This window comes from Hypanus sabinus, chromosome 30 (genome assembly GCF_030144855.1).
Source record: "Hypanus sabinus isolate sHypSab1 chromosome 30, sHypSab1.hap1, whole genome shotgun sequence".
NCBI classification, from domain to species: domain Eukaryota; kingdom Metazoa; phylum Chordata; class Chondrichthyes; order Myliobatiformes; family Dasyatidae; genus Hypanus; species Hypanus sabinus.
In genome coordinates, this window is record NC_082735.1 from 390,122 (window position 1) to 403,288 (window position 13,167).

Consider the following 13,167-nt stretch of genomic DNA (forward strand, 5'->3'; position numbering starts at 1 on the left):
CACTCTCCTCAATTCATCAAATAAAGGGCTCTATACTTATATGGCTGGGCCCTGGCTGGAGTACGTCTGAATGGAAACAGGTGGCCATGTTGATGGTTGGGAGTTTCCTTTTGCATTTGGCCCCTTAATATAACGTAAGGGAAGACAAGATTAAGACAAGAGAAGTTTTCCCCATTTTCTAATTAAATTATATCCAATTATTATCTACCTGACCAAGTCATCTCGATATGGTCAGAGATACCATCTTCAGCTTTATACTCCTTTGAGTATGAAGCATGAGTTTGCTGTGACATTCTGCTTGGATTTGGCAAGGCTGGGGTGACTTGGACCATGGTCATTTTCTAAAACTGAGGGATCAGCTATTCAGAATAGAAGCAACATAAAATTTTTGCAGTTAGGGTATATCCAATTGGCAGAATTGTTCATCCCGATGGTTGAGGAGCCTCAGTTGCAGAGCATATACAAGAGGTGTACCAAAAGGTTGGTGGATATTAATGGATTTGAGATATACAATAAGGAGCAGCTGAGAAAGCAGCGGCCATGATTTTCCTCAACAGATATCTGAGAGCAACTGACCTGATTCTATTCCTTATGTTCTTATTTCTTATGCCATTCCAGCCCAAGGTGAAGAATCCATCCTGGCAAGTAAGGTATCTCCACAACCAACATCACAGTCTGCTGCTGATAATTGGTTTGGAGCAGGGTGGGTTAAGATTTTGATGGGAATGTGGATCTTAAGTTAGCTAGACACAACCACCATTGTTAGTATAATTACAAATTTTCTTCGCTAAGAATGATTTTCTCCCATTTGCCACCAAGTGACCCTGTGAACAGGAATGGTATGTGCTGGTCGGTAGTTCCTCCATAAAGCTTGTTACAGATTACTGGGTGCTGTACTCCTCTGATTCATTTACATAAGAAGCTCTTTTGGGGCAGGAGTGACCTATACAAAAAGGACTGGTTGCACTGGAATCATTATCCTGGTAGGGAGGTTTGTTAAGCCTACTGTGGAGGGTTTAAACTAGAATTATTGGGGGATGGGAACCAAATTGAAGAGACTGGGGAAGAGGAGGTTGGCTCACAAATAACTTGTAGACAGTGCAAGAGGGAGGATAGGCAGGTGATAGAGAAGGGACACACTCAGACCGAAGATTTCAGATGTGTCTATTTTAACACAAGGAGTGTTGTGAACAAAGCGGATGAGCTTAGAGTGTGGATCAGTACTCGGAGATATGACATGATGGCCATTACAGAGACTTGCATGGCTCAGGGACACGAATGGCTACTTCAAGTGCCAGGTTTTAGAAGTTTCAGGAAGGACAGGAAGGGAGGCAAAAGAGGTGGGGGTATGGCACTGTTGATCAGAGATAGTGTCATGGCTGCAGAAAAGATGAACGTCATGGAGGGATTGTCTACGGAGTCTCTGTGGGTGGAGGTTAGGAACAGGAGGAGGTCAATAACTTTACTGGGTGTTTTTTTACAGGCCACCTACTAGTAACAGGGTTAGGGATATTGAGGAGCAGATAGGGAAACAGATCCTGGAAAGGTGTAATAATAAGAGTTGATGTGATGGGAAATTTAAATTTCCCAAATATCGACTGGCATCTCCCTAGAGCGAGGGGTTTAGATGGGGTGGAGTTTCTTAGGTGTGTTCAGGAAGGTTTCATGACACAATATGTAGATAAGCCTAAACGAGGAGAGGCTGTGCAGTACTTGATTTTATGTTGGGAAATGCAGCTGGGAGAGCATTTTGCAGATAGTGATCATAATTCTGTCTCCTTTACAATAGCATTTGAGAGAGATAGGAACAGACTAATGTAGAAAAGCGTTTAATTGGAGTAAGGGGAATTATAAGGCTATCAGGCAGGAATTTGGCTTCAGCTGGAAACAGATGTTCTCAGGGAAAAGAACGGAAGAAATGTGGCAAATAATCACAGGGGAAATTTATGTGGAGTTCTGTATAGGTACATATAGGTACTAAGGTAGGAGGTGTTGTGGATAATGAGGTGGATTTTCAAAGCTTGCAGGGAGATTTATGCCGGTTAGAAGAATGGGCTGAACGTTGGCAGATGGAGTTTAATGCTGAGAAGTGTGAGGTTCTACATTTTGGCAGGAATAATCCAAATAGAACATACAGAGTAAATGGTAGGGCATTGAGGAATGCAGAGGTACAGAGAGATCTAGGAATAACTGTGCATAGTTCCCTGAAAGTGGAGTCTCATGTAGATAGGGTGGTGAAGAGGGCTTTTGGAACGCTGGCCTTTATAAATCAAAGCATTGAGTACAGAAGTTGGGATGTAATGCTAAAGTTGTACAAGGCATTGGTAAGGCCAAATTTGGAATATTGTGTGCAGTTCTGGTCACCGAATTATAGGAAAGATATCAATAAATTAGAGAGAGTGCAGAGACGATTTACTAGGATGTTACCTGGGTTTCAGCAATTAAGTTACAGAGAAAGGTTGAACAAGTTAGGTCTCTATTCATTGGAGTGTAGAAGGTTGAGGGGGGATTTGATCGAGGTATTTAAAATTTTGAGAGGGATAGATAGAGTTGACGTGAACAGGCTGTTTCCATTGAGAGTAGGGGAGATTCAAACTAGAGGACATGATTTGAGAGTTAGGGGGCAGAAGTTTAAGGGAAACACGAGGGGGTATTTCTTTACTCAGAGAGTGATAGCTGTGTGGAATGAGCTTCCTGTAGAAGTAGTAGAGGCCAGTTCAGTTGTGTCATTTAAGGTAAAATTGGATAGGTATATGGACAGGAAAGGAGTGGAGGGTTATGGGCTGAGTGCGGGTAGGTGGGACTAGGTGAGATTAAGGGTTCGGCACGGACTAGGAGGGCCAAGATGGCCTGTTTCCGTGCTGTGATTGTTATATGGTTATATGGTTATTCCAATGAGACAAGGAAGTTATGGTAGGGTACAGGAACCGTGGTGTACAATGGCTGTAATAAATCTAGTGAAGAAGAAAAGTAAAACTTCCAAAAGGTTCAGAGAGCTAGGTAATGTTAGAGATCCAGAAGATTATAAGGCTAAAAGGAAGGAGCTTAAGAAGGAAATTAGGAGAGTCAGAAGGGGGCTTGGTGGGCAGGATTAAGGAAAACACCAAGGCATTCTACAAGTATGTGAAGAACAAGAGAATAAGACATGAAAGAATAGGACCTATCAAGTGTGACAGTCAGAAAGTGTGTATCAACCAGGAGGAAATAGCAGAGGTACTTAATGAATACTTTACTTCAGTATTCGCTATGGAAAAGGATCTTGGTTATTATAGTGATGACTTTCAGTATACTGAAAAGCTTAGCATGTAGATATTAAAAAAGAGGAAGCGCTGGAGCTTTTGGAAAACATCAAGTTGGATAAGTCACTGGGACCAGATGACTGGCTACTGTGGGAGGCAAGGGAGGTGATTGCTGAGCCTCTGGTGATGATTTTTGCATCATCAATGGGGACGGGAGAGGTTCCGGAGGATTGGAGGTTTGCGAATGTTGTTCCTTTATTCAAGAAAGGGAGTAGAGATAGCCCAGGAAATTATAGACCAGTGAGTCTTACCTCAGTGGTTGGTAAGCTGATGGAGAAGATCCTGAGAAGCAGGATTTATGAACATTTGGAGAGGTATAATATGATTAGGAATAGTCAGCATAGCTTTGTCAAAGGCAGGTCGTGCCTTACGAGCCTGATTGAAATTTGTGGATGTGACTAAACACATTGATGAAGGAAGAACAGTAGATGTAGTGTATATGGATTTCAGTAAGGCATTTGATAAGGTACCCCACGCAAGGCTTATTGAGAAAGTAAGGAGGCATGGGATCCAAGGGGCCACTGCTTTGTGGATCCAGACCTGCCTTGCCCACAGAAGGCAAAGAGACTGGTTGTAGACAGGTCATATTCTGCATGGAGGTCAGTCACCAGTGGAGTGCCTCAGGGATCGGTTCAGGGACCCTTACTAGAACCATAGAACATGTCCTCCGGTATTTTTTCTCCCCTCTATCTATCTATACCCATCATAATTTTAATTATCTCTATCTAATCTCCCCTCATTCTTCTACGCTTCAGGGAATAAAGTCCTAACCTATTCAACCTTTCTCTGTAACCCAGTTTCTCAAGTCCCAGCAACATCCTTGTAAACTTTGTCAACCTCATTAATATCCTTCCTGTAATTCAGTGACCAAAACTGCAAACAATAGTCCAAATTCGGCCTCACCAATGCCTTATACAACCTCACCTTAACATTCCAACTCTTATACTCAATACTTTGATTTATAAAGGACAATGTACCAAAAGCTCTCTTTATTACCCTATCTATTTGTGACGCCACTTTCAGGGAATTTTGTATCTGTATTTCCAGATTCCTCTGTTCTACTGCTTTCCTCAGTGTCCTACCATTTAACCAGTATGCTCTAACAAGCTGGATGAACCCAGCAGGTCGGGCAGCATCCGTTGAAATAAACAGTCAACGTTTCGGGCTGAAACCCCTTTGTCAGGACTGAAGGAGGGGGCAGGGGCCCTATAAAGAAGGTGGGGCGAGGGTGGAAGGTGCCTGGTGAAAAACCAATCAGAGGAAAGATCAAGGGGTGGGGGAGGGGAAACAGGGAGGGGATAGGCAGGAGAGGTGAAGGAGGAATGTAAGGGGAAAGCACTATGGATAGTAGAAGAAGGCAGAGTCATGAGAGGTGATTAGGCAGCTGGAAGAGGAGGCAGAGAGAGGGAGGGAATTACCAGAAGTTGGGGAATTCAATGTTTGTACCAAGGGGCTGGAGACTACCCAGACGGTATATGAGGGGTTGCTCCTCCAACCTGAGTTTGGCCTCATTATGGCAGTAGAGGAGGCCATGTATGGACATATCTGAATGGGAATGTGAAGCAGAGTTGAAGTGGGTGGCAACCAGGAGTTCCTGTCTGTTGTGGCGGACGGAGCCCATCAAGAAGGCCTCAAAGCCCTCCGCTACTTTCTTGACAATAGACATCATCAGTTCCCTGACACCACCACACTCCTCCGGTTGGGGGAACTGGTACTCACACTTAATAACTTCTCTTTCGGATCTTCCCACTTTCTTCAGACCAAGGGTGTAGCTATGGGCACTCGCATGGGTGCCAACTATGCCTGCCTCTTTATGGGTTATGTGGAATAATCTATGCTCCAGATCTATACTGGTACTGCTCCCCAATTTTTTCCTTCACTACACTGACGACTACTTTGGTGCTGCTTCCTGCACCCATGCTGAGCTCGTCAATTTCATCGACTTTGCCTCTAACTTTCACCCAGCCCTCAAATTCACTTGGTCCACCTCGGACACTGCTCTTCCCTTTCTCGATCTCTCAGTTTCCGTCTCTGGAGACAGACTGTCCACTGACATCTTCTATAAACCCACTGACTCCCATAACTACCTTGATTATTCCTCTTCACACCCTGCCAAATGTAAAAATGCTATTCCCTATTCCCAGTTCCTCCGTCTCTGCCACATCTATTCCCAGGATGAGGCTTTAAATGTCCTCTTTCTTTAAAAATTGTGGTTTCCCTTCTGCGGTCATCAATGATGCCCTCACCCACATCTCCTCCATTTCCTGCACTTCGGCCCTCACCCCATCCTCCCGTCACCACAACAGGGCCTGTGTTCCCCTTGTCCTCACCTACCACCCCACCAGCCTCCGGATCCAGCATATTATCCTCCGAAACTTCCACCACCTTCAGCACATCTTTCCCTCTCTGCTTTCCGCAGGGATCGTTCCCTCCACGACTGCCTCGTCCACACGTCCCTCCCCACAGATCCCACCTGGTACTTATCTCTGCAAGCGTAAGTGCTACACCTGTCCCTACACCTCCTCTCTTACCATCATTCAGGGCCCTAGACAGTCCTTCCAGGTGAGGCAACACTTCACTTGTGAGTCCGTTGGAGTCATCTATTGCACCTGGTGCCTCCTCTACATCAGCGAGACCCGACGCAGACTGGGGGACCGCTTCGTCAACCACCTCTGCTCCATCCACCATAACAGACAGGATCTCCCGGTTGCCACCCACTTCAACGCTGCTTCAGATTCCCATTCGGATATGTCCATATATGGCCTCCTCTACTGCCATGATGAGGCCAATCTCAGGTTGAAGGAATAACACCTCATATACTGTCTGGGTAGTCTCCAGCCTGGTGGTATGAACATCGAATTCTCCAACTTCTGGTAATTCCCTCCCTCTCCTTTCCCCCATCCTACTTTCACTCTGCCTCCTCTTCCAGCTGCCTAATCACCTCTCATGATTCTGCCTTCTTCTACTACCCATAGTGCTTTCCCCTTACATTCCTTCTTCACCTCTCCTGCCTATCTCCTCCCCCATCCCTTGATCTTTCCTCTGATTGGTTTTTCATCTGGCACCTTCCACCCTCCCTCCACCTGCTTTATAGGGCCCCTGCCCCCTCCTCCTTCAGAACTGATGAAGGGTCTCGGCCCAAAACGTTGACTGCTCATTTCAACGGATGCTGCCCGACCTGCTGAGTTCATCCAGCTTGTTTTGTAAGTGTTGATTTGACAACAGCATCTGCAGTTACTTTATGTTTACAACTTGTATGTTCTACCTTGTTTTTTCCTTCCAAAGTGCAATACCTCACACTTGTCTGTATTAAACTCCATCTGCCATTTTTCAGCCCATTTTTCCAGTTGGTCCAAATCCCTCTGCAAGCTTTGAAAAACTTCTTCACTGTCCACTATACCTCCAATCTTTGTATCATCAGCAAATTTGCTGATCCAATTTACCACATTTTCGTCCAGATCATATATATATGACAAATGACAATGGACCCAGCACTGATCCCTGTGGCACACCACTAGTCACAGGCCTCCACTCAGAGAAGCAATCCTCCACTACCACTCTCTGGCTTCTCCCATTGAGCAAATGTCTAAACCAATTTACTACTCTTCGTGATTTTCATAAATGACCTGGATTAGGAAGTGGAGGGATGGGTTAGTAAATTTGATGATGACACAAAGGTTAGTGTGGCGGGCTGTCAGAGTTTACAGTGGAGTTCCATTTCAATCTCACCTGACCACAAAACCTTCTAAATTTTTACAGTATCTTCCAATTGACACTTTGCAGTACTTATGGGCAAGGATATGTTTTTTTTTAAGCCAGGGCTTCTTCTGGTCACTCTTCGATAAATACCCTCTTTGAGCAAGGCCTTCGAAATTGTTGAGTCATAAACTTAATAACATAATCTCAGTTGCAGCCACTGACTTCTGCAGCTCACTCAGCGTAACTGTTAGCAATATAGCAACCTCTCTTATAAGTCCCATTCTCCTGTGGCGACTAAGTTTAAAAGGGCGACCTGACCTCGGCAGTGTGGCTGGGGCTTCATATTTTTTCACAATGGACTGCACTGAGCTCCAAGGTATGTTCACTGCCTTTGAGATGGTCTTATACCCTTCCCCAATTTGTGCTTCTCTATTATCATTTCCCTCACTGCCTTGAATGCTCTTCATTTTGGTTTTGTCTGTTGAAAATCTACCATACTGTTAGACCTCACAAAGAGAGGGTATTTATTCTTATGAATTCATTGAAAACAGGTGATCCTCCAATTTTCTACACCAACAAATTGGGTGAGTTGGTAAAGTAGGAAATTAAGTGCAGTAATTACAAAGGGGATGAATACTTTCTCAGTCTCAAAATTTTAGTTTTTAATTTTTAGTAAATTCTTGACAAGTTTTGGAATTCTTCTTTTAATTTAACAAAATGCTCAGTATTTTGTAGATTAGCTCAAAATCCTACTTACTATATTTCATATTTTGAAAATAAGGCAGTAAAGTATGAAAATAGTTGTGGGGGCTGAGTACTTTTTCAAAGCACTGTATCCTAGAATCTGCTCCAGCACCTTTGGGACCTTGGTCAGCACCAGATCATGAGACACCCACTTCCACAGCACCGAACTCCCAGTGAGTGAGCTGTGGACAGAGTCTGTTCAATCTCTGTACAGCTTTAGGCTGAACTGATTCTGATCTCATCATGGGGAGTTCTATGAAACAAAAAGTATCCACAGTTGAATAGAACTGAATCACAGAACCGGGCAGCCCAGAGAGAGGCCATTGCATACATCCGATCAGTGTTAACACTGGGCAGCCCAGAGAGAGGCCATTGGGTAAACCGATCAGTGTTAACACTGGGCAGCCCAGAGAGAGGCCATTGGGTAAACCGATCAGTGTTAACACTGGGCATCCCAGAGAGAGGCCATCGGGTAAACTGATCAGTGTTAACACTGGGCATCCCAGAGAGAGGCCATTGTGTAAATCCAATCAGTGTTAACACTGGGCATCCCAGAGAGAGGCCATTGGGTAAACCGATCAGTGTTAACACTGGGCATCCCAGAGAGAGGCCATCGGGTAAACCAATCCGTGTTAACACTTGGCAGCCCAGAGAGAGGCCATTGGGTAAACCGATCAGTGTTAACACTGGGCATCCCAGAGAGAGGCCATTGGGTAAACCGATCAGTGTTAACTGGGCATCCCAGAGAGAGGCCATCGGGTAAACCGATCAGTGTTAACACTGGGCATCCCAGAGAGAGGCCATCGGGTAAACCGATCAGTGTTAACACTGGGCATCCCAGAGAGAGGCCATCGGGTAAACCGATCAGTGTTAACACTTGGCAGCCCAGAGAGAGGCCATTGGGTAAACTGATCAGTGTTAACACTGGGCATCCCAGAGAGAGGTCATCGGGTAAACTGATCAGTGTTAACACTGGGCATCCCAGAGAGAGGCCATCGGGTAAACCAATCCGTGTTAACACTGGGCAGCCCAGACAGAGGCCACTAGATTCATCTGCTCAGTGCAGACACTGGGCAGCCCAGAAAGAGAGACCATTGGGTTCATCAACTCTGTGCCAACACTGAGATTACCATCAATCCTATTCTCTACTTTTTTCTCCCTACAGCCCCTATGTAGCCACCCATCCCTGACTACCACTGGGGTCCAGGCTGTATGACACTCCCTCTGATTGCAAACACACCTGGTTGAAGCTAAAGTGACTCACCTTTTCTCCCTTTGGCCCAGGCAATCCGGGTTTACCTTGTCAAAGAGAAAACACCAAGGTGTGTTCACTCCCCAATCTCAGAGGAGCTGGGAAACCTTTAACAACAAACACTCAAACCTACTTGCCGTCCACACAAGCAGTTAAGAGTGAAATCTCCATTCCACAGCACTGCATGAACATGTAAAGACTAGAATTTAGATATAGTTATTTATGTATAAAGCTCAAGAAACAGTTTATGCAAATTTTGAAAAGTTTGTGTTTACTTCTGTTGAAGTCCTGCCCATCAAGACTTTGCAGGGGCATATTCTATCAGATTAACCCAATTAATGATGTGACTTGCATACCTGATGACATTGTCAACTTACAGATGGAACTTGGGTCAGAAGATCACCTCTGTAATTAACATCCTAGCCCCCATCTCACACCATCCCCCACCCTTTCCTGAGAATGCCATGAAGAAATCCCTGGAAGACCAACAACACACTACCAGGAGTGGGTGTATGAGTGCTGGTGCTATTGGCCAGCAACATTCTGGTATCTGTAAAACCCACAGGTTGAGCTTAACTTCACAGTAACAGCACCAGAAAGCAGCAATATTCTAGTCCCACTATTTATTCGTGGCTTTTAATCCAGCATTAGGACTACCCAACAAGCTAGTTTGATGCAGTGGGGATTGGGTAACCTAATTGCTTGTTTTCTATGTCACACAATATGCCTGAGGGTTAGGCTGTACAGCAGCTGAAGTGATGGTTTTGGACACCGTGTTCAAAGCCATCCGAACTGAATACCAGCGTAATGTGGATTGGTACCAGAAATGCAGAGGCCTAATAGCTGACAAATTATCTGCCTTTCCCTTCATTTTCAATGTGGAAATGACATGGTAATGGCTGTGCAAGTCACTCATATCAACACAGACCTTAGAAAGCATTCTAAGAGGTCACATCACCACCCAGGACATGCCCGCTTCTCATTACCATCAGGAATGAGGTACAGGAGCCTGAAAACAGACACCTAACATTTTAGGAACAGCTTCTTCCCCTCCTCCATCAGATTTCTGAACAGACCATAAACCCAAAGACACTACTTATAAAATATTTCCTTTTGTAATTTGTAGTATATTTTATGTATTGGCTCCATACTACTGGCAAAAAATAACAAATTTCACAAAATTTATCAGTGATAATTAACCTGGTTCTGAAGACATTGCAAGAATAAGACCAGTGGCTAAGGTATTTCACTGGACAATGTTACCTGCACCAAATGGACACCACAAGCCTCTGAAAGAGGTAGCTGATGAGATTGTGGAAGCATTAGTAATGATCTTTCTAGACTCTGGAATGGAAAGTTGCAAATATGACTCCACTCTTTAAAAGGAGAGGGAGGCAGAAGAAAGGTCTGGCCAGTGGTTGGGAAGCTGTTGGGAGTCCATCATTAAGGGTGACATTTTGGGGTACTAGGGCTACACGATAAAATAGGCCAAAGTCAGAGTAGATTCCTTACAGGGAAATCTTGCCTGACAAATTTGTGGAATTCTTTGAGGGAATACAAACAGGTTAGACAGTTATTTATATTTTTAAACATGGAGAAAATTCAAAAATAAGAGGCACAAAGGGAGTTGGGAGACTGTATGCAGGATGTTAACTTGCAGGTTGAGTTGGTGTTCAGGAGAGCAAATGCAATGTTAGCATTCAGCTCAAGAGGACCAGAATATGAAAGCAAGGATGTAATACTGAGTCTTTATAAGGCACTGGTCAGACTGGACTTGGAGTATTGTGAGCAGTTTTGGGCTCCTTATCTAAGAAAAGATGTGCTGGCATTGGACAGGGTCCTGAGGAGGTTCACAAGGATGACCCCAGGAATGTAACGGCTAACACATGATGGCTAACGTTTGATGGCTTTGACCTGAGGTCAAGTATTGCCTGAATTGAGGTAGTGGGTCCCAGCCCTGAGAGCGTATTGAAGCAGCAAGGCCCAGGTCCCAGAGTGAGGAACGACCCGCCGTTTGGCCCATTTAAGCACTGGACCGATTGAAAAGGTCAGGTATGGGCTGAATTGAGCCAGTGGGACCCAGCCCTAACAGTGTTGCAAAGCGGCAATGCCCAGGTCCGAGAGAGATAAGCACTGGGCTAGACTGAGAAGGTCAGGGTGTTGTGGCTGGAGGCAACTGAGGGCCAGTATTCAGCTCACTGCTCCAGGAGGTTTACCCATCTCTGTACTGATCTGAGGCTGTGGCCTGCAACTAATGGGCTCCTGGATCAGCTGTGACCAGCTTCATAGCTGGGGACTCACTTTCCTGAACTTCAGTTCTCAATATTAGTCACTTACTTTGTTTTTTCCAGCACATTGGGTGTTGTCTGCTTGTAAGGAGACAAATTTCAAAGTTGTATAAAGTATACATACTTCGATAATAAATCTACTTTGAACTCACTAAGAGTTTAGAAGAATGAAGGGGGATCTCATTGAGACCATTCGAATATTAAAGGCCTAAACAGAGTGCATGTGGAGAGGATGTTTCCTGTAGTGGGAGGGACTAGGACCAGAGGGTGAAGCCTCAGAATAGAGTGATGTCCAGTTAGAATAGAGATGAGGAGGAATTTCTTCAGTCAGATGGTAATGAACCTGGGGAATTATTGCCACCTACAGGTGTGGATGCCAAGTCACTGAGTTTACAAGGGGACATTGGTTAGTCAGAATGTCAAATGCAGGAAGGCAGGAGAATGGGGTTGAGAGGGATAATAAATCAGCCCTGATGGAATGGCAGAGCAGACTCAATGAGCCAAATTGCCTGATTCTGCTCCTATGTCTTGTAGTCTTTCATTCTCCATGGTGAAGCAACAAGATCAGCTACAGCCTACCGCGCACGCTGTGCATACCCAACGTAAATGTACACTGATGTTGTTCCTTCCTGACACACACCATTGATCAGGGAGATAATCGGGAATGTAATGCACTCCTAGAGCAGGGACAGCTCACTTGACCATGCCCCAGTATACAGATTAAGTGCAGGGATGGTGAAGAGTCCTAGAATATTCCAATCATAGAGCACCACAGCACAGAAATAGACACTTCAGCCCATTTAGGTCCATGCTGAACTATTACTTTACCTAGTCCCATCAACCCACAACTGGATCGTAGCCCTCCGTAACCCTCCCATCCAAACCTCTCTTAAATGTTAAAATCAAACTTCCACTGGCAGCTCATTCCACATTCTCACCACACTGAGTAAAGAAGTACCCCCACCTATTCCCCTTAAACATATCACCTTTCACCATTAACCTATGACTCTGTTTCCATTCACACCCAACTTCAGCAGATAAAACCTGCTTGCATTAATCCCATTGAAATTTTGCATATCTCTATCAAATCTTCCCTCATTCGCCCATGCTCCAGGGAATAAAATCCCAATCTTTTCAATTTCCCTGTACTCAGACCTCAAATCCTGGATGTTCCTTTGTAAATTTTCTCTGTACTCTTTCAATCATATTGCTACACTCAATATTCCAAATTAGGCTTCACCAACATCTTTCCTACTTCAATATAACATCCCAACTCTTGCATTCAGTCCTTTGATTTATGAAGACCAATGTACCAAAGTCCTCTTTACAGCCCTATCTACCTTTGATGTCATTTTAAAGGAATTATAGATAGAAACATAGAAAACCTACAGCACAATACAGGCCCCTTGGTCCATATTGTTGTGCTGAACTTGTACTTACTTTAGAAATAACCTAGGGTTACCCATAGCCCTATATTTTTCTAATCTTCATGTACCTATCCAGGAGTCTCTTAAAAACCCCATCGTATCCGCCTCCACCACTGTTGCCGGCAGCCAATTCCAGGCGCTCACCACTCTCTGCATTAAAAAAAGCTTACCCCTGACATCCACACTATAAATATCTCTAAGCAACTTAAAACTGTGCCCTCTCATGTTAGCCATTTCAGTCCTGGGAAAAAGCATCTGACTACCCACACGATCAACGCATCTCATCATCTTATACACCTCTCATCCTCCGCCACTCCAAGGAAAAAGGCCGAGATCACTTAAGCTATTCTCATAAGGCATGCTCTTCAATCCAGGCAACATCCTTGTAAATCTCCTCTGCATCCTTTCTAAAGTTCTAAAGCATCCTTCCTGTAGTGAGATGACCAGAAATAAATCCC

The 13,167-nt window shown here is 44.6% G+C and overlaps 1 protein-coding gene across 1 annotated transcript in view; it reads right to left on the bottom strand.

Moving 5' to 3' along the window:
* The window catches only part of col16a1 (collagen, type XVI, alpha 1), a gene marked incomplete at its 3' end in the record, with an annotated part of 565,824 nt that overhangs the window by 388,123 nt on the left and 164,534 nt on the right, over positions 1 to 13,167 (bottom strand). The window lies entirely within an intron of this gene.